The following is a 20445-nucleotide window of genomic DNA, read 5'->3' as shown; positions in this document are numbered from 1 at the left end:
AGGTCCTTTCCAACCCTAACTATTCTATGATTCTATGATCAAAGTGTCCACTTGGGATTTGGAATGAGAAAATGCGCTGGAGAGTGCTTGCTTGTAAGGCCAGGTTCCTGACACCGTATCAGCCTGGGTTTCTTACGGGTAGGGAGCTTGCAAATTGTCAATGCTCTTCTAAATGTCCTGGTTTTGTCAGTGGGAGAAGTGGCCACAGTGAACAGGCCACTGTCCTCTCTATCCCCTCTGGCTGTCCTTTAAGAAAAGGGAGAAGAATTTCTGGGTTTGCATACTATTTACATATGTGCATTTTGAAATCAGAGATGCCAAAACATTAAACCAATCATGAAGAGCTCCTGTGCTGGAACCACTTACCAGGTTGTTCTTTCCTGACCGCCCTCTGTGTGACTAGAATTTGAATGCAGCCAGGCACTCCTGGGTATGCCAAGTACTGCACAGACTATTTGTGTAACAGTGGCTTTACAAAGGAAAAAAGGGTTCTGCCTTATTTAAGCAGTTTCCTATCGTGAAGTATTATCAAAGATCAAGTATAACCTGATTCAGGAATTTTTTTCTGGTCATTGTAACCCAAGATTAAAGCTAATTACTTGCTACTATCAGTCAGTCAATCAAACAAGCCTTGTAAAAATCAATACAGCTTGTAACATAATAATATCCTTTGTCCAGGCTCTTTATACATCATCTGCCACCCTAATTGATACTGATGTACAGCCACACAATGGTTCAAATCTGGACTGATTTGTTTTAGCAGCGACACTTTACCCAGCTAATGCAGGATCATTAACATCATTTTTCCAGTTACTGACCTTGGAGCAGCTGCTCCTAGTTTGCTTATGAAAATTGTCATTACCCTTTACTTGTTGTTATTCTTCTCCTTCTTTCTGGATTATGGTTGACAAGGAGAGTCCAGAGCTAAGTCTTAACTGATTGTTGAGCTTATTTTTCTAGCTGAATCTGAATTACTTTGCAGCAACGAAGTTCTTATGATAACGAAGCAGTATTACATTTCTTGAGTGTATGACCTCCAAAATGATGTTACTACACATCATAAGGCTTATGGATCAGCTGGAAGGAGACTACTGCTTAACTTATTCACATCTTTGTCCCTATAATGCATATTAATAGACTCTGACAAGTTGTGTGGCCATTCAAAAGCATGGAGGAGAAACTGTGTTAAAAAATTCTCCTTAATTCCTTTGGATTAACCAGTTTGCTGTCACCCAGTGTGCCAGGTGAATGCTCAGACAATAGGAATAACATCCTCAAAACCTTTCTGTGCCTGAGAAATTTATCAACCCTGTCACACTGAAGAAATTTCTCTTCCTGCAGTATGAACATGACTCCAGGGATTTACAAACATAGTGAAAGCTTTGCAAATAAATGGGATAAATTCCCTAGGCCAAATCCAAGTCTTGCTGAAGTCAAAAGAAATTGTGACGACGATTTTTGGAGATCAAAATGAGGTTTAGCATGTAGCTGTACATATGCTGGAAGCTGATGGCAACTGGAAAAGGGTAAATGAGATTACCAATAAAAACGAACATAGATCTATTTATCTGTTATAAATCTATAAAAATGTATGTAGCTGCATGGAGATTATATGATATCTGCCAGATAGACATGATGGTGACTGTGAATTGAAGTATGTACTGTAGAATATGACCTGAAATAGGTACTTCATTCTCGGTGAAAACTCTTTGCTAGTTGTCACTTAATGCACGACACCATGTTAGCAGACAAAAAGTTGATAAATATATTAGCTGGGCATATTTGTTTCAGTTCTGCTAAATAATCCTCCAGACAGAGCCACCTTTGATCATCAGTACGTTTTGAAAGTCTTTTGGTAGTGTTTTAGGGTTTGGTGACTTCATTTTCTAAAGAAACATGCATATGTCATGTTGAAGTGGCAACTTCTTACAGAGGGTTGAAATGCCCTGTAAGTTGCTGGTAGGGATGGGTTTATACAAGACAGCTGAAACATTATTTATATATAGATATACATGAAGGAGTTTATTCTTCAGATGTCTTTAAATATCTGTGCCTGCCAGTTAAACAGTGGTAATGACCGTAACTGGAAACATACGACTCTCAGATCAGTTCAGAAAAGAAGCAAGTGCAAAGTATCACTTTGTCAGCAGTGCTTCAGGCACCTCATCCTGTGCCATCAGGTAAAGAATTCCCAGCATACTCCCGTAAGGTGATGCTGGTTCTTCAAAAGTCCTTAAATATCTTCTGGTATATACCAGAAATATAATAGTTTAAGGGTCTAGAGAGAGGTTGTTAATAACTAGAGACTACTGCAGAGATGCTGGACAGCAGTTTCTTATTTTGTGTTTCCATCTGTTGGGCTTCCTGCCTTCTGCTGAATTATGAAATTTCCAAGAAAGGTTCCTTTATATTCTTCTGGAACTGCACTTAGTCTGGGGGGGGTGTGGTCCATGACTTGATTCCTAGGTACGATGTTAATGTAAATGATGATGGTGATGATAATTTTGAGTCTCTGCCTTCAGTGTCTCACCTAACTCGGCCATTGAAAAGGAAGGGAAAGGGAACCTGCTAAGCTCCTTGTGAGGATTATTAGCGTTGAATCCTGCAGGAATGCGGAGCTCTTCAATGCTGCTCTCAGCGAATGCTATCAGGTTGCATTAGGACCTCTCTTTCGCCCCGCAGCCTCAGAGAGTCACAGTGAGGGATTTTTGCTGCTTGCAGTGAAAGGATTAAAAATTACAATAGTGACAGCGTGGCCATCCTCTGACTTTCGCACTTACTTGATGGAAGAAACCAAGGGAATTTGTTTCTTTAGAGCAGCACAGCACAGTCTCAAGATTTCATCATGAGACTCGACAGGAAAAAGGTTCTGTTAGATCTAAGTCTGAGGGAATGGGGTATCTTACTTCATCAGGGTCTGTTAATTAGGTGCAATTTACAGGCTTTCAAAGAAAAGTAAATATAGCTGATATTAGTTTAGCGCTTAGCTGTCTTAAGTAAAGAAAAACAACCTCAAAATAACCTTCCTTTAAGTCTCTGCAGGGTTGTCTACCGCATTTTCTCATATTTACACAGGATGGGGAAAAAAAAAAGCTGCCCAAACCAGAATATTGCAGTGATTCAAAACCTGTTCATCTGAGTGTCTCTCAGCATGCTATTCACCATATCACAACAGAAATGATCACAGCCTTCAGATTTAATTGGCAAATCCCATTGTTGTGAGGCTTCAGCATATACTAAAGTGTCTCTATTTTGCAGCAAGCATGCGATGTGCTATTCTCTGTTGAACACAATGAATATTTATGTTCTTCCACTCTTCTCTGGAAGATTCAGAATTGTTTTGTGGTAGCTGCCTCTGTCAGGACTTTAATTTTTTTTTCCCATTTCAAGCATTAATATTTTCAGTGCTTGTGAAAGTTCATCCTGTTGGTTCCTTCTGTCACTGTCAGGTCTTGGTTCGAAGACTGATGCTTATGGGCTCTTTCTGGTAAAAAAAAAACACTTTTTCTTTGATATTGTTGTTTAACATAATTAGAAGCTGGAAGATGGGTGGTGACAAGAATGAAAGCCAACTTAAAAATATAGTAATTTCTATTATGTACCACAAAAATGAAGAGAATAGTTCCATGCAAAGGATATTGCTGCCTCCTACCTATGTTCCCGTAGTGATTTTCACAGCTGCACCTTATCAGAAGGATAATTTAGAATCTTGTCATCAGTCTGTGATTTGGAAAACCGCTTTGGTAGAGTGAGTGCTTATCGAAGATACATGTTTTACCTCAAACTAATTCCCCAAATGAGTAACTTTTGAAAACAGGAGGGAAAGAAAGTGCCACCTACATGAGATACAGAAAATAGTCACAATAGTCAACTACATCTTTAAAGAAACTCTGTATTGTGCTTTGGAGTATAAGATTAATAACTCAGAAGTCATGGTAAATCCTGTACTAGTGCTAGAGTAATCCCAATGCTACCTGCTACAGACAACTCCAATTTTATTTAAATTCCTATTTTCACACAGCTATCATTGTCCTTTCTGAGGGATACAAGGTTTTACTATTGATTTTACGGGTGGAGTTGTCAAGGGTATCTTGTAAAGCTTGAATTGATTTAATGTCAAAGTCCAAATACCACATTACTCCCCTGGAAATTTAATTAATTGTAATATATGTCATTTTAACATATTTGTAGTGAATGCTATTAACCTATACCTGTAACAAATAGTTTAGCTGTGTTTCCTGGGGTAATAGAAATGAGGTTGTCTTCACAATGGCAAAGAACACTCTTACTTGGTTCAGGATTTGCAATGAATATGAGTTTTATTCTTGCAGCTACCTCTGGATGGAATTACATCGGGATACTACATATGTACAGCGTGTCTTTTCACATGGGTTGCCCAGCACTGTTTGCAAACCAGTGTTTGTATGTAGAAAACCTGCTCTCCAATTAACTAGAATGAAAGCAGGAAGATGATAATTTGTGAATATATTTGATCAGGTCAGTTCTGAAGGAAAACTATCAGAACTAGAGAAAAATATACATAAAGATATTTGGCAGGGGTCAGTGTCTCCACATTACTGTTGTGGAATGTTATGCTGCAGGGGCTGGAACCTTGTTTGGAGTATAGTTAATGAACTATACGATATTGCATAAATATAACATAGACCATTGTTTTTTGAGACTTATTAGAGAAAAAAACAATCAACGTAAGACTTTATATTGGAATCCTTGTTTCAAAATGAAACCCTGAAATTAGCACCTCAGTAGACACTTTTAGCAGAAAAAGTTTTGTGATGGCAGTTATCTATGGACATTTGATGTGAAATAATAATAACATGGTTGGAAACCAGAATGGAAGTTTCTTAAATCCCTGTTCCTGGAGCTCTTTTGCATTGTAGACTGTGTGTCACTGTCCTTTCCAGTGTATCCAAGTTGATCTTTTAGATTATCTGGGTTTAGACATTAAGATGAATTTTCTTTTTTGCCACAGAGTTAATTGTGAGTAGCTTCCTAATTACACCGAAGGATGTAATTTGAAATACTCTGAGGCAGACTGTACCATGCTTAAAAAAATAGCTAAAGCTTTAGACATGTCTTCAGGCTGTTGTGTTTAAATGGCGTGCTTAAATCCCAGAGGCAATTAATGGTGTCGTCTGTTGACTTCTCATGGGATGCTTTGAAAATGTACACCTCTGGCATAATGATGCTGAGATACAATAGCATGCTGTCATCATCAATAGTATTTGGTTTTCCTTCAGACTTGATCATACATACTGACAATTTAATGATTTTTCTTGGGGACTCCAGACTCGTGGAAACGATGTATGTATTGTTCAGTTACTTCATTTGGAAAATGGTTGCATACATCAATATTCATTACCTTGCATGCAGCAGACACCCAACATTAGCTGCGGTTAGACAAATTAGATAGTTTCCTTCTTTTGACAATCATAAATTACAGTGGTTGGAGGGGGAGGACCATGAGAGGAAAATACTTTGCTACACTTTAAGATAAGTGCCCAAACACAGCAGTACTCTGAAGTGCATTCCTCTATTTCTGTGGTTCTTGGCTGAAACTTGCTGATTGCCTGAAAGCCTTCGGGTGAGGACAGAGCTGTGCTGCTGTAAGCATCACTGCTGCTGCCCTGGGTTAAAAAGTCACTTCTGGCTTCAGCAGATGCTTTTACTTTTTGGCCAATGGGAACTTTGTAAACCAACTTTTCTCTTTCTAGTAACAAAAAATAAAGTTAAAACAGCTGAAGTAGATCTTTTCCTGTTTGTAAGATGTAAGTGGCTTTCTATTAACACGACCACATGTTCCGCATCTTTTGGTTTCTTTGTGGTTTTAATCTCTCTTTTTCTAAATAACATCATCAGGCCCATCAAATATATTTTGATTTTTTTTCCATATTGAAACAAGGTGGCTTTAAAATAGTGCATATAGAATTTCAAATGAAATGTAGATCTCATTTCCATATCACTGTTTTCTCTACTCTTTTTTTCATCAAAAAACAGTCAAGGAGTCATTATATTTTCCAGCAAGCTGTCTTGTACACCCTGAAGGGAATATTATAAGATTAAATGCAGAGTAGCATTCCTCTAGCAAGGTGAATGTTTCTCATTACAGAGATCCCTAGTTGATCTCCTAAATATAATTCTCTGTAATAATGTGAAACTTCTGAATTATTTATTGTTTCATATTAGATCAGGAGTATAATTTCTGAAAATAAATTTATTGTCATGAGCAAATCAGCTTATGAAGGTTATCTATGACCATGGAATGAAAGAGAACAGATGCTGCGTTTTACAAGACTATCTATTGTAGCTACTTTTTGGCTTTTAGGAGAAAGCTCTAAATGTGGATTTAAAAATTGATGAACCATGATTCTGTTAATGTGCGGGCTTGGAGTCATAACACTGTGTGTCTTTACTACTTTATTTGCTGGAATAAAAACATCTTTGTGACCCTCTCCGCCCATCCATGTTAAAAGGATTGCCTGAGCACTTGGAGGTGTAAATGACAGTGCAGAAAGTTAACTCTTAGCACAGGTCTCCTAATGCTTGATGGTGACTTGGTGATGCTACTGGTACTTTACAAACCAATGAGGTGCCCATGAACTTTTAAGTCTTTTTGGAAATGACCTGGTGTCCCCACTCCTCCACATGCAGAATGTGGTGGGTCAGTGTGTCCCAAGCTTCCACCTCCATCAGGTGTTTCCTTGCTTCAGTGGTGCACCTTCTGCCAAGGTCCTTGAAGTGGTCTTTCTCAGGTGGTGGTTACTCATGATGGTTCCTGTTCAGTGCTGGATCTCTTTGAAGTGTGGCTGAAATAATAAAGGGGAACTATTGAAGAGTGTCACAACATGCCCATAGAGGGGCTTGTTGGAGATGGAGGTTCCCATTTAGCCTCTCCTACTTACAGCAGTGAATGTCCGGAGGGAAATTTGAGCATTGGAAGGATCATCTTTATGATGGGTGCAAACTTCTCTCTTGGTATTCCTGTCTGTTGTTTTTTACAGTGTTCACCCTCTGCATTTTGGTCTACATTTTCAAGCTCTTGAATACTTGAGGAATGGATGAGTGAGCAAACTGTGTGACTCCTGTTTACCAGGAGAGGTGACAGAGTAGGATGGGAGTTTTGAGTTCCGTTGGCAGAAATAGAGCCCTTTTTCTGTACATGTCACAGCACTAGCAGCTTGCATTGCATTGTATCTGAGGGCATTTGGTTAATAGCAGCTCGTTAGCAAGTCATGAGTACAACTGTGTTTCAGCTCCTTAGGAAAGTAAACGGTGTGCAAAATAAAACTGATCTGGGGGCTGATGCACAGCAACTCTTGCACAGGGTGACTCCTTCCCTAAACTCCCACTGTTCTGCAGATCAGGCATTTACTGTTCTGCATCTTATCACTTAGGAAAAAATGCTTCTGTGTTAGACTGAAGGACTCAGCAGATAAAGTGTCTCTCTCCTGTCTGGGACAGAGGTTTAAGTCACAGCTGAAGTTTCAATTAACAGGACCTCCTGGTTTCCTGCGGTGACTCTAATGGATAATGGTTCACATTAAAAAGAACTAAACATAATTTAGCACGTTTTGGTGCAGATGGCAGTCTGTGGTAAGGAGATGGCCACCTGGTGACTGGATTATTTTTCACCCCTGAAGAATGGATGCTGCGGTCAAGTCTTCAATCACTGGCAGGGATGTGGAGAGGCACTTGTGCTGTGACTCTGTGTGCCACCTGCCCTCTCTAATTAAGGACTACCATTTTCTGCTTTGATAGTCCCTCTGCCTTGGTATAAACAGAACTCAGTATGATTAAAAACAGCCCAGACTGATTAATTCTTTCTGGATCTGAGAAGGCAAATGGTGACTTTTAGCTTTGTTAATTCTGGTTTCTATAGAAGTGAAGATAAAAAAATTCCTCAGAGTGTGGTTCTGGAAGTTGATATCGAGTTGAAATCATGCCTGAATCACTGCAGCTGAGCTAGGGCAAGCAACTGCGGAACTCCTGTGTGCAGCAGTTTCCTTAGCTGATTTTTAAGTTGCGAAAGATGCTTCCAGGCCATTTGTGCATGGATTTTCTTACAAAATGTTTTATTGATGAACAATTAAGTAGTTAGCTAAGAGTAAGAAAAAAAAATTGCATTACTTCTATTCTTGTGCATCTAATTTCTCACTCTGTAAAGCTTTGAGTACAAATTCCAGCAGAAGAGTTTACATAATGCATGTGAAAACATTGCTTTTTAATATTAAAATAGAAAATTATAATTTCAGTGCCAAGCTGGGAAATGATTCATTATTTGGATAATCAGAGAAACAAAGATGCACGGGCTTGGAGGTGTTATGATCTCTTTCATAAGATTCATTAAATGGAGCCCCTGATTTCTAGAATCCATATCGCTGTTCTCTGTCTTCGGGGGATTAAACTCTGTTATAGATTATATTTCATTCAACCATAGTGGATTAGTTGCAGTTTCTACCTTTTAATTAAACAGCTGCTGTAACTAAACACAAATTTGAATTATTTGAGAGTCCACAGTATTTTAGTCAACTTGCAGCGCTTTGATTTTTTAATTATATGAAACTATACATTTTTTGATGATGAAGGCTTTAGTCAAATCCACTAATAACAGCCACTAATAGACATAGACAGCCTCTAATAACATATCCTTTCTATAAGGTTGTCAAGGTTTAAACCCAGTCAGGCAGCTCATTCACTCACTCCCCCCCCTCTTCTTTCCCTACTCCCGGAGGGACGGAGAGGAGAATCGAAAAGAATGCAACTCCCACGGGTTGAGATAAAAACAGTTTAGTAACTAAGGTATAACACAAATCACTACTGCTACCACCAGTAATAATAATGATAAAGGAAATAACAAGGGAAGAGAATACAACACCTCAGCACCCACCGACTGATAACTTGCCCCCCCAGCCCAGCCAAGCACTGACCAATACCTAGTCCAACCCCACAGTGCCCCAGCCCTTCCGGGTAACTCTCAGTTACATCCTGGGCATGATGTGCTGTGGTATGGAATACCTCTTTGGTCAGTTTGGGTCAGGTGTCCTGTCTCTGCTTCCTCCTGGCTTCCCCTCCTCCCTGGCAGAGCATGAGGCTCAGAAAAGTCCTTTGCCAGACTACAACATTTGAGCGGTAACTAAAGCCATCGGTGTTATCAGCACTGTTCCCAGGCAGAAAATCAAAATCACAGCACTGCACCAGCTACTAAGAAGGAGAAAAATGACTGCTACTGCTGAACCCAGGACAAAGGTGTTTTCCAGAGCATGAAAATATTTAAAATAAATTAAAAAATAAGGCTATCTAAGAAAATGTCTGTGTCACCTAAATTTGCTTTGTGGCTTTTGACAAAATGTATGGGGTGGCTTATGTTGTTTTCAGAAGTATTCTATTGCCCTAGTGTGTTGTCCAGTTTGCGGTGTGTGTCTCATTATATCCGAGTGTAAACACCGCAGTAATGTTTAAAATGCGGTAATTGTGTTAGATTAATAAGCATCATGCTCAGATCAAAACATCGTGATACTGGGAATTCAGGTGTCAAAATGAATATACATTTAGGAGGTTTGCTTCATATGAATAACTGGAGTGAATGCACAGACTATTTCTTTATGCCATAATTAAACAGATCAATCAGTCAAGTATCTGTTACAAAGAAGAATTAATTTGTACAACTGAAATAATTCCTTACGTATGGTTAAGGTTTATATCAAAGTCATTGCTTACTTTCTAATATCCTGAAATAAGAGTGGCTAAATAACTCACATTGTATATGAACCCTATATATCCTAAGAAGACTCTTAAAGCAGTTACAGAAAAACTTGCTTGTTTTGCCTTCCATTATGTAATCTTATTTTAGAGATTGTACATCTGTCTTAATTTTTACGTCAATTGGTGTCTGAACAAAGAAGATCATGGCTGAATTTCTTGGGCTGTTAAAAGTTGGTGTGGAAGTTCCTATATTTGTTCAATAATGGAGAAAACTATCAGAGGTAGCCGTAGGGGAAATCCAAGTGACTGGGAGGCATGAATGAGTTAGAAGTAAAATCTAAAAACTCAGTGTTGAAGTTTTAATCAGAAGTACCTAGAGGGCACTTGAGAGGTGTGTTGGAAATGAGGACTAACAGATAAGTAATAGCAAGCTACAGATGGCTGTCTATGAGCTTGGTTAAAGACAAAGTGGATTCTCATCAAAGCCTGTTGTGTATGTTGGGAGGAAGGGTGCATAACAAAAATAGTGCCTGACTTTGCGATGGGGAGTCTGATCTTGCTTTGACCAGATGCAGGCAAGTCCCTATGGTAACTGAAAGCCTTATTAATGTCGCTGGATGGGCAAATATTTAACCAAGGTCTACAGCTTGAGCAGCGGAGCCTCTATCAGTTATTGTTGCTGAAAAGGACTTCTATGTCAATGCAAAGTGAAAAGGCAATGAAAACAGCCAACATCATGTTTTATAATATACTGTTTATTGTTTAAGGAACAGGGTTTGCCCTTTTACATGTTCTAATTACCTAGTTAATGCAAACACATCTGTGTTCTACTAATATATGAAGTAACTGCTGAAATGTATGCCATTATTACTTTAATTTAATTTTAAATCCTTTCGCCAACCTGACTTTCTGGCACGGAAAAGGAAACAAAGTAGCAGACATGATTGGCATTATGAACTACCTTCTTAAAAGCTTATTACATAAATCTCTCAAGAGAAGTCAAAATAGCAACTAACCCCCCCCATACTTCTGTTTTTTTACTGGCTTGTACTGTCTTATACAACACAAGTCAATGGTTGGTTTTGTTTGCTTTGTTTTTTAATCATATTTGGGTCAGGTTGGGGTACTGCTGAGTAAGTTTTCTCTCAGAAGAAGAGATTTCAGTCAAATTCTGACTCTCTCGCAGATGGATTGTGTACTGTTTCCTTAACTTCAAAAACTTATGAAGCCTTGTTTTTTCCCACCACTTCAGTACGTTGGTGACACCTTTGCTGTCCTTCCTGCCCTCAGCACCGCCCCTGCACCCCCCACCCGCCAGGAATTTTGACCCACTTTTACTTTCTTTAGAATGCTGAACTTGAATTTCTCTGAGGACCCGGTAAGGCTTAATTATTTCATCAGTCAGGGATTCTGTTATCGTTAGTTCTCCTTGCTCATGTAGTAGCAGTTGTAAGAAGGCAAATTAGAGGATGCTTCAGGACAGAAAGAAATACGGGAACTCTTCTGGGCTTCTGCCAGAGGGCAATGACTTTATGCATCAGGAGAGGAAGAATAATTGCTCCAGGCTCAGTTATCTGGGTTGTTGACTGTTTAATGTATGATGTGTCTAAAAAGAAGTTAGAAACTTACATGGCCAGATTTGGAAAGCATGTGCAGTTTTTTGACTATAAAGTGATTTCCTGAAGAAAGAACCTCTTGCTTGATATTCTCAAATGGTCCAAATGTTTCTCTGTGTTTGCTAATAGCTCAGAAAGTAAATGCAGAGCTTTCTCAAATCAAAATAGAAAACAATTTTATTGAAATCAGTTAAAATTATTTTCTGTCAAGAACAATAAAAATCAATGAATGCTTGGAATAGTAAAATAAAAATTATCATAATTTTGACATAATAACTTGACATTACTTTGGGGTTGGGATGAGAGAGCCTGGAGCATGAGGGCTGTGCAATTGAAATAATTTCCTGGCAGTTCCTTTTTAACTAATACTTAATGAAATCCAAGATCCTGAGTTTAGATGTACCTATTCAGGGTCGTGCTGCACTAAGGTGCTCATATCTTTGATGTGGATTTGTCCTGTCCTGTGGTATAATCCTAGCCTCCTGTGGGGTGAACCAGCTGCATCTCGTGTCCTTTGATACTTCCATCAGAGAGAGCACTTTGGTAAATGAACATTTTAAGTTTGTAAATTCAGGTTTTGCCTGAGAATATGTTCTTCAGTTAATTGTTGAAATCCAGTTTAGGAATCTGCTGCCCTGCAATAAAAAGGGTGTTTGGGGCAGTGATTGCCTTCAGAGTTTGGGGTCTGCATATGATCTTGGGGTCTGAGCAGGTTATTTAGTCTTTGGGATGATACAGTTTATCTGAATCTCAGTACCAAAAACCAGCATGGGCGTTTTGAGATTTCTGTATTTTCTTTAAAACAGTAAGTACTGAGGCCTTCCTCACTGCTGTAAAGACTGCAGTGCCTGATGGTCAAGCTGGCTGTTAAGCAGTGCTGTTAGGGTCACATTACCACATTACATATGTGCATAATATGCATTACCACAACAAGTGTATTTCGAAAGGAAGGCAAGAAAGAAAAACAAGCAAGAAAGGTGACTAAATATTGTTGGCATTTGAATAAAACAAAAAGCACAGAGTAATAATTTCTGCAGTCCCTGCAGTCATTCTTGAATTTTTAATATCGCTCTGTTTATTGTACCTTTACATTGAAGTCCTGTTGTTTACCAAATAATTTCAGGCCATTGTCGTTGGAGAATGATCGCTTCCCAGAGTCACATTCTCCAGATGTCAGTATGTGGTAGGAGCTTCTGGCTGGGTTCTGTTCCTGCTTGATTCATTTGATTGTAGGCTGTCAAGTTTGTGGGATTTTAAAATATTTTATTTCAATTGTGAGGTTAGAAGTGAATAATTTTAAAATGTTTCCCTTTTGGTGTTTTTAATGTCTGGGAAAAGAAAATCTGAAAAGGCCTTTATGTGTATTTTTTTCCCCTCAGTCTTTTATTAACATGTCTTAGGAGTGAAAGTGCTTTTACAATTACTTTCAAGGTGTCATTAAGGCCCTGTAAATATATTTAATCAAATTCTTTAGAAATTGTACAAGCTGCACAGGCATTTCAAAGGCAAAATGAAATTATTTGGTTTTGGTTGTACTCCCTTATTTTGGCAGCAGGACCCAGAGAAGCTCATTTTAGGCTCTCTTCTGCCTAAAGGAGCGTGGATGACCTAGTACAGCAATTACAGTTCCATCTGGCCTTGTTCCTGAAAGGGGCCAGCAGAACAGGGCAAGTTAAATCGACAGGTTTCCCCATAATGCTTTCCAGCTTCCACCATGGATCTTTCTTTAGTACAGTAACCGAGTTATTTATGTTGTTGAAGGAGAGAACAATAAGGGCCATACATCATACCTCAGGAAAAAAGGGAAAATTACACATACGTGTTCACAGTAGGAGATGCCTAACCAAAGTCACTGATTGTACTTTTAATTTCCCTCCATTGTCTTGATGGGAGACATGATGTTTCCACTTGTCTCTTTATTAGACGCTGTTTTCACTTGGTTGCTTTTGACACTTTCTCCTGTATTTTGAATGTACAATGTGTGTAGGCTGTATTTTATGCTTCTGCGGCAGTGTCTTTTGCCAAGAGAAATCCAAGCGCTGTGGAGATGGATAGCTAAACTGTGTAATCTCCCTGTAGCATACTGCACCCTGCTACTTGTATACCAGGTCCTATGTTCCCTTGCTCAATTTTCAGTCTTTACAAAAGCAATTTTCCTTTGACCTATATAGGTGTTTGCTTGAGTGAAGAAGGAGTTCAGATGCTAGATTCAACTCACTCATGGCTGAGATGACAAATAGACTGAGGTTGCTATTGCATTTGGGGTTATCATGTGGGAAAGGTAGTGTTGCTTATATAGTTAATTTGTATGCACTCACATTTAATGTTTAGACAAATAGATATGTGTTAACTGTAAGGAAAAGGGGAGTTAATAACTTTCTTTTTTTCAGAGTATACATAGGGCTGTGAAAATTAATTCTGTTCCAGTGAATTTGCTGTTAAATCCATGGATAATTTACTGGAATGTTTTTGATAAACTATGGCAAGAACCGCTGGACTGTTGGTTATGAGCTGAGCATCCTTTCTTAATGGGGACATTAGATAGATGGCTATTCCAAGTTCATAGTTGTTTCTTCAACTTTCAGACTCAAACGAGCCTTTAAGGTGGTCTGCTCTTTTGCATGACACAGAGTGGATGGATCAGTGGCAGCTGCTTCAAACAGAAATTGCTTAATCGGAGTTTGTTTTCAAATGTGGAGCGTGGTACAAAGCATCTCTTTAAAGAAGACTTTGGTCAATTTATGTTTAAACTTTTGTGGAAGAAATTATGCATGCAAGTAGAAATCTATATGCAGTGCCTATGTAATTGGAACAGTAATATAAAATTACATTAAAGGAGGAAGTTCATTATCATGCAATGTAATCGGGTACTGCAAGTTCCTGGTCATTAGTTTTAACATTTAAGAAGGAGAAATCACAGTGCAGGAAGCTTCACAGAAAGAGCAATCTCAAAGAGAGCTTAGAAGTACCTGCAACTAATCTAGCACAAAGAATTAAGTATTTCTCAAAAGATACTGTATATAAAGAAGTGAGCACTGCAAAGGAGCGGTGGACAACAACCGGGCATGTAAGTCTTTTATGAATCGACATGATAGCGGAGAATCATCCCTGAAAGAACCTTAAAGGTCATGGATAAAAATCTTAAAAATCAATTTTTTTCAGCGTCATGGTGTAACTGAAAGAAAATCAAAGTATACTTAATATGCTGAGGTTGCTTAGCACTAGATAAGGCTGTTGCACCTGAATGTAAAGTATGCTGAAGTCTGACAGAGGAATATTCCTGTAAACCTGCAAATATGTATTTAATAATCAGGACATGATGTTATACATTTACCGTATGAACAAACAGCTGCCACATAATGTCCTCAGTACTGCTGGAAGCAGCCTCTGAATTCTTCTTCATCTTTCTGATTAGACTGAAACCAGACAGAGTCATTATAACTGTCTGCAAATGAATGCTTTTAAATATACTTGCTCTTTCTGTGGCTGAAATCTTCTTTGGCTTATTTTAATCTTTATCCATATCTTGGTCAGGCAGAATATGGATATTTCTTTTTTTTTTTTTTTTTTTTTTACGATGGCTCACAGGTACTGGGGAACATTTCAGCTTAAAAAGCTGACCTAGTTTATAGGATGTTATTTATCTCCAAGGGATTTATCCTTATTTGGTATCTGCCATATAATGAAGAATTTTGTCATAGATGCCATACTTTGATCAGAAGTCACAAAAGGAGCATAAAAAGATGTTATTTTCTGGGGAGATACTGGAACTTTTGTTCTTGTGAATAATGTAGGTATTCAACAGTACAATAACAAATACTGGGTATAGCAAGAAACTTTAATAGAGGCTGTAGAGAACCACTGAAAAGAATTGTCTTTCTCTTAGCATCTCTAGGCATTTCTAAGCTTCAATTCGTCAGTTTAAACTGCTTGAATATAGCTAATTTCCAGTTAGAAGAGGGCCAGTCATTAAAAAAGTATTAAGCATGAGCAATATATTGCTTTCTCTGCTTTCAAATATTTTATGTTTTTCCTAGGGCAGGAGAAGCTACCTTGTATGAAAGCTCTGGTTTGGCCCCAAATGAAAACACTTTTAAAACTAAAAATACGAGAGATTTATGAGTTACCTTGTCCTTACACTTGAATTCCAGCTGGAAATGCAAAGAGGAACAGACAGAATCAGACACTGTCCTCATGATTTTCCAGCTTATTTTTCAGAGCTTGCTCCCCCTTATTTTATTTGAGCCAACTTTCCCAACACTTCAGTTAACTCATCCTCCTTTCCAGAACTGTCAGAACAAATAGCTTCAGGTGCAGCCAATGCAGTATCTTGCAGCTGCTTCTGGGTACCCCCAGTTGTTTCAGAGAATGGTGGAGTAAGTTGGTGCTTGATGTATTTTTGAATAGGCTCCATTTATAACCCGTAAGATTTAACATGATTTTGTTTTTTTTTGTCACATTATAAAATGATTTTGTATTTTTAGTTACATTAGCTATTTTGACTCTTCCTGTTAGCCATACAGCTAGTCCCTGCCCGCTCTGACTGTGCTTGAATTACTTGTTTGAATCTGCCTGCTTTTCACAGCGGGGCAGCAGGGCCAGTGCGGTTGCACAATGCTAGCAACAGAGCTGTGAGGCTCTGTTGAGTCTCCTGCCTGGTGGTGGGGGACACAGGTCCTATAAGCTGCTGTTGTACTTTGGACGTTGTTTCCTCCTTCTGTATATACGGAAAGAGGTACGTTTAGGCAGGAAGTTTCCTTTTATTAAACATGCTAGTTTGATGTTTGAGTCATGCATAAACAGGAAGTTTTCTCCTGGGAGAATGGGTTACTTTATTGTTTGCCCAGTCCTTAAAGCTGTTGGGTGGTTAATGAAATGCAGTGTCAGCAGCATCTTTAGGAATGGGAAGTTTAGAAACAATAGTGACTCTACTGATGCATGTTATTCTTCCCTCTTCAGCTGTAACATGCTTCAAACTAATGATAGCTATGGGGGAATGAGGAAAGTCTGGTTTTCACCCACCAGTGCATTAAAGACTGTGACTGGTGGGGTCAAACACATGGGAGCAATGGAGGTTGCCAGAGAATTCATAACCTCAGAAACACCATGTATGTCAGGAAACAGTTAATATTAAAAAGATTGATTCAGTCTTTTACATTTGTCCTACCATACAAGTCCTCAAATAAGTGAGATGTGGAAGGAATTAAAGCAAAATAAAACACTGATCCATTAACACATGTAACAAAGGGGAAAAATTATGTTTTTATATTCACCTATAACCCCATCGGGCAATGCCAGATGATAATTCATCTCTAGCTGCCGCATAAAAATATCTTCAACAAATATAGTGTTGGCTTCCCAGAAAAAGGCTAATCTTTAAAACAACAATAAAAAGGACAAGGAGGAGAGAAAGAATAGTTGATGTATGAGTAATGTGCAGTATTTTGTACATGCAGGATTTTAAAACCAGTTAGATCACAAAAGGCATATATACCAAAGCCGAGATTTGCAGGCAGAACAACCTAAATCCTGCTTGAATCTCCGTATATGCTAATGACTGCTCAGTGCTTCTGAAAATCAGGTGTGAATCCGAATCTGTATTTAGGGAGCTAAATTTTAGTTTTTCTTGTATTTTTGAAGTGTCATGTTCTTCATAATTCAGCAGAAATACAACTATGTCTTATTGACACAGAGAATTTTTGAAGAATCAGGACTGATTTGAGTCAAACACTGCCAGTGGCCTGTGATAGTGGTATTAGGCACTTTGAATCAGACAAGGGATGGAAATACCCAATGAAGTGACTATGAATGTGTCTGTTTCAGAGACTGAGATCATGATAATGAAAAAAACAGAGAAAAAAACTCAGGCTGGATGTGGCATAATGTATATGCCATACTCAGGGTATGGCATAATGCAAGGGATACACATATACTGTGCCACAATGACCTTACATCTCTGAAACTTACATCTGTGAAAGCACCTGCACACGTGTGTTCTTTCAGACAGAAACCAGCTTAGCTAGAAAACATTTTGGGTGCTTGGAGTACAGTTCTGGTTTTTTGGAAGTATCACAGTGATTTCAGTGTTTAAGATGGGGTGAGTTCAAGACTGGTTACTGACTTCCCACTTCCATTAATGTATTGAAAGCTCCAGTGTTCATCTGTTTGTCCCTCTGAGAGTCTGCTTTCCCTTACTTCTGGTGCAGTCTGTTGCCAGTCCTCCTGCATGGTTCAGCCTATCATACTATTTTCTATCTTCTCATCTTCCTCATTAATGACAGACTTCTGTGGTATGTATTATTGTCCCCTTTATTCATCCAGCCTGATGCCTACTATGCATCAGATAGTGTTGGCAAGAGCCTCAACAATGAACAAGGGGCTGTTGCCAGGGTATTTTCTTGAAAAGGTTGTCTTGATGCTACCAAAATATATCACACTGTTATACTATATGCAGGCAGGTGTTTAGTAATACGTGTGTAGGATGAATATTTATTCCTTAAACTTATTTGAGATATTTAGTTACTTAATTTTACAGAGTACGGTAATTTGCCTCCAACCATGTAAGTATAATGCAATCTTGTGTACTTAGGTAGTTTGAATGGAGCGATTCGAAAACATCCAGCTGTATTTTTGAAAAGAAGTGAAGGTTTAAGATTATTTTAAGTGCTTGAACAGAGACGAGAGCTATTTTGGAACCAGTGGAGCTTACCTACATGGGCTACATACACTGCCTGCAGGCACAGCAGATGGAAAACACCCGGCAGAAGAATTTGGGAAGAGGAACCAGTACCTGTTTTGCAGGAATTTTTGTGCTCTTGTTCCCTTCAGTTTTAACCGGTTTAGTCAGTCTGCTGGGTTTCAGGGCTGACAGAAAGGGAGCCCAATGTTAATACATAGCTTTCTTAAATGTGCCTATTTTGTTTAATTTTCTCTACCTCTGAGGTGTCATGCTGCTCTTTCTCGTTAAACTGTGATTTGTTGGCTTTTACTCCTCCAATGTGAAATGCCTTCGTCTTCTCCGTGTTAATGACCAAATACGATTGGCATCCCGATGTTTTTCTAGGAGTCAAAACCATGCTAAACATCAGTGCTCGTTCTTGCCACGTTCTGTGCTAACAGCAGCACTCCACAAGTGGAGGGTGGAGGAAACTAGTTCATATAACCAATTTGCATGCTTATCTGTGCAGTAGAATGCCAAAATTTCTTCCTGCCTATTTCCCTGTGAGAATGGAACCAGAAGTGTTTACAAGAGCAGAGTAAGAGAGGCTATGGTGCATGTGTCGCATTTATGCTTTCACTTATCTAGACTCTATACTGGTTTCTCAATCTCATGTTTTTACCACTGATAGGAAAAATGCTGTTACTGCCATGCCCATGTGATATCTTTTTACCTAGTTGCATGGTATTACCATGAAGTGACCCTGAATTCAGTGCAGAGGCTATCAAAGAGCCTGTAGCTCTGTTCTCTCTGCTCCATACACCACTAAAGTGTATACTGGAGCTGCTTCTCTGGACTCCACAAGCTTAAATGGATTTTGCCAGAAAAAAACACCGTGTTTTGAGCTTTGGAAAAAGCACTGAGTGAAAGACTTGTACCTAATGCTACTTGCTTCTTCACCAGGTACCTGCAGAAATGCTTTTGTAAAGGGCAAGTCTACCAATCTTATTGCAGGATTTTGAAAGCTAATTGAGTTGTCTACCATAAGCAAGTGTCTCTTATTCACTCCTGTTGAAAGATTAGAAATCTTTATGCAGTGTAAGCTAGTTCTTATGTAAATGGTAGTGAATAATATATGACTGTATAGGCCAGCTAATGTAGGACTGTGCAGTGTTTGGTTTTGAAGAATTGTACACACTTCCCAGTGCAAAGGCAGAAAGGAGGAGCAGTTAGTATTTCATATCCATGCATTGCAGGAAATAAAAGTTAACAGCTCTAGTAAAATTCATATGCTAGACAACTGTAGAGCTGAAGAGACAGAGAATCCCACAGGGTTAACTCCTCCTCACCTAAGCAAAGTAAATTATTTGACTTTTTGAAATGTCTTCTGAAATTTAATAAAATCTGAAGGGGGTAAGGATCTTCATCTCATTAATACAGGGTCCCAGCAAATGTCATTTTCTAAGCTGCTTTGGGAAATGGGATTCTTTTCAGATTTCAGTGAATAGCTTGCAGTCACAGTGCATTACTTTAGCAGCACATTTCTCTTCCTTACACATTACATTCTGCACAGTTTAAACAGTAGGGTGAGCTTATTTTGGCTTCATTCCTTTATATGAACAGAGAGAATTTTGATTTGCTATATATTTCAGTGCTACTGTAGATTCCCTCTCCATCTTAAATGGTAGTTTATTAAGATTAAGTGCTTTCTTATGCAGATGTATTGAAAGGACCTTTGATTTGGTTTAAATTAAATTTGATTCAATTAAAATGTAAGATAGATTGAAGCACTTTCGTGAAGAGAAAATGAAAAAGGCTCCATGAAAGCTACAATAGACATGGAATCAGGAGATTACTATCAGGCAGGTTTTGAAAGTTGGATACCAGAAACATTACTTTGAATGAAGAGTCTAACCTTGTGGTATTGAGGTGGAGTACACAGAGAATGAATCACGTGTGTCCAAAGTGACTAACTGCCAGGGCCAGGTCTCGTCAGCATTCAGTACCACTGCTCAGGCACAAAGAGAGAAAGAAGAAAAGAAACTTGAAAGGAGACATTAAAGGAGGGGATTGAGATTAGAAAAAAAGAGAAGGATTTGTGAAAGCATTATGAATCCACTCCTTTTTTCTTTGTACTCTCCTTGACACACATCCAGGCCACTAGGATGTCCTCTGTACAGGGCAAAAGAGGATTGTGTGTAGCTCATCTGCACTGGAGAAGTCACTGCTGGAGACCGGAAAAGTTTACCTTGGTACTGAACCTTTGGATGGTCTTTCACCCTCACATGGAGGGGTTTCCAGGCTGCTGTTAGAGCCACCTTGAGATGTGGGTTTGGAGTCCAAGCATTTCACTGAAACAGTTGTTCACTACAGCAGTATCTGTGGCACAAAAGGAAAAATGGGTGCTGAATGGGAAAGGTTAATAAACAAAGGTAAATACTAAGGATGTTA

At 38.8% G+C, this 20445-nt stretch overlaps 1 protein-coding gene across 2 annotated transcripts in view; it reads left to right on the top strand.

Moving 5' to 3' along the window:
* Positions 1-20445, top strand: part of FHIT (fragile histidine triad diadenosine triphosphatase) — a 426835-nt gene that overhangs the window by 120967 nt on the left and 285423 nt on the right. The window lies entirely within an intron of this gene.

Source organism: Pezoporus flaviventris, unplaced genomic scaffold (assembly GCF_033815535.1).
Source record: "Pezoporus flaviventris isolate CSIRO_AGI_PZ_B2104156 unplaced genomic scaffold, CSIRO_AGI_Pfla_v1 ptg000073l, whole genome shotgun sequence".
Classification (NCBI taxonomy): domain Eukaryota; kingdom Metazoa; phylum Chordata; class Aves; order Psittaciformes; family Psittacidae; genus Pezoporus; species Pezoporus flaviventris.
The sequence above is the reverse complement of the archived record's forward strand: the minus strand, read 5'-3'. Positions and strand labels throughout refer to the sequence as shown.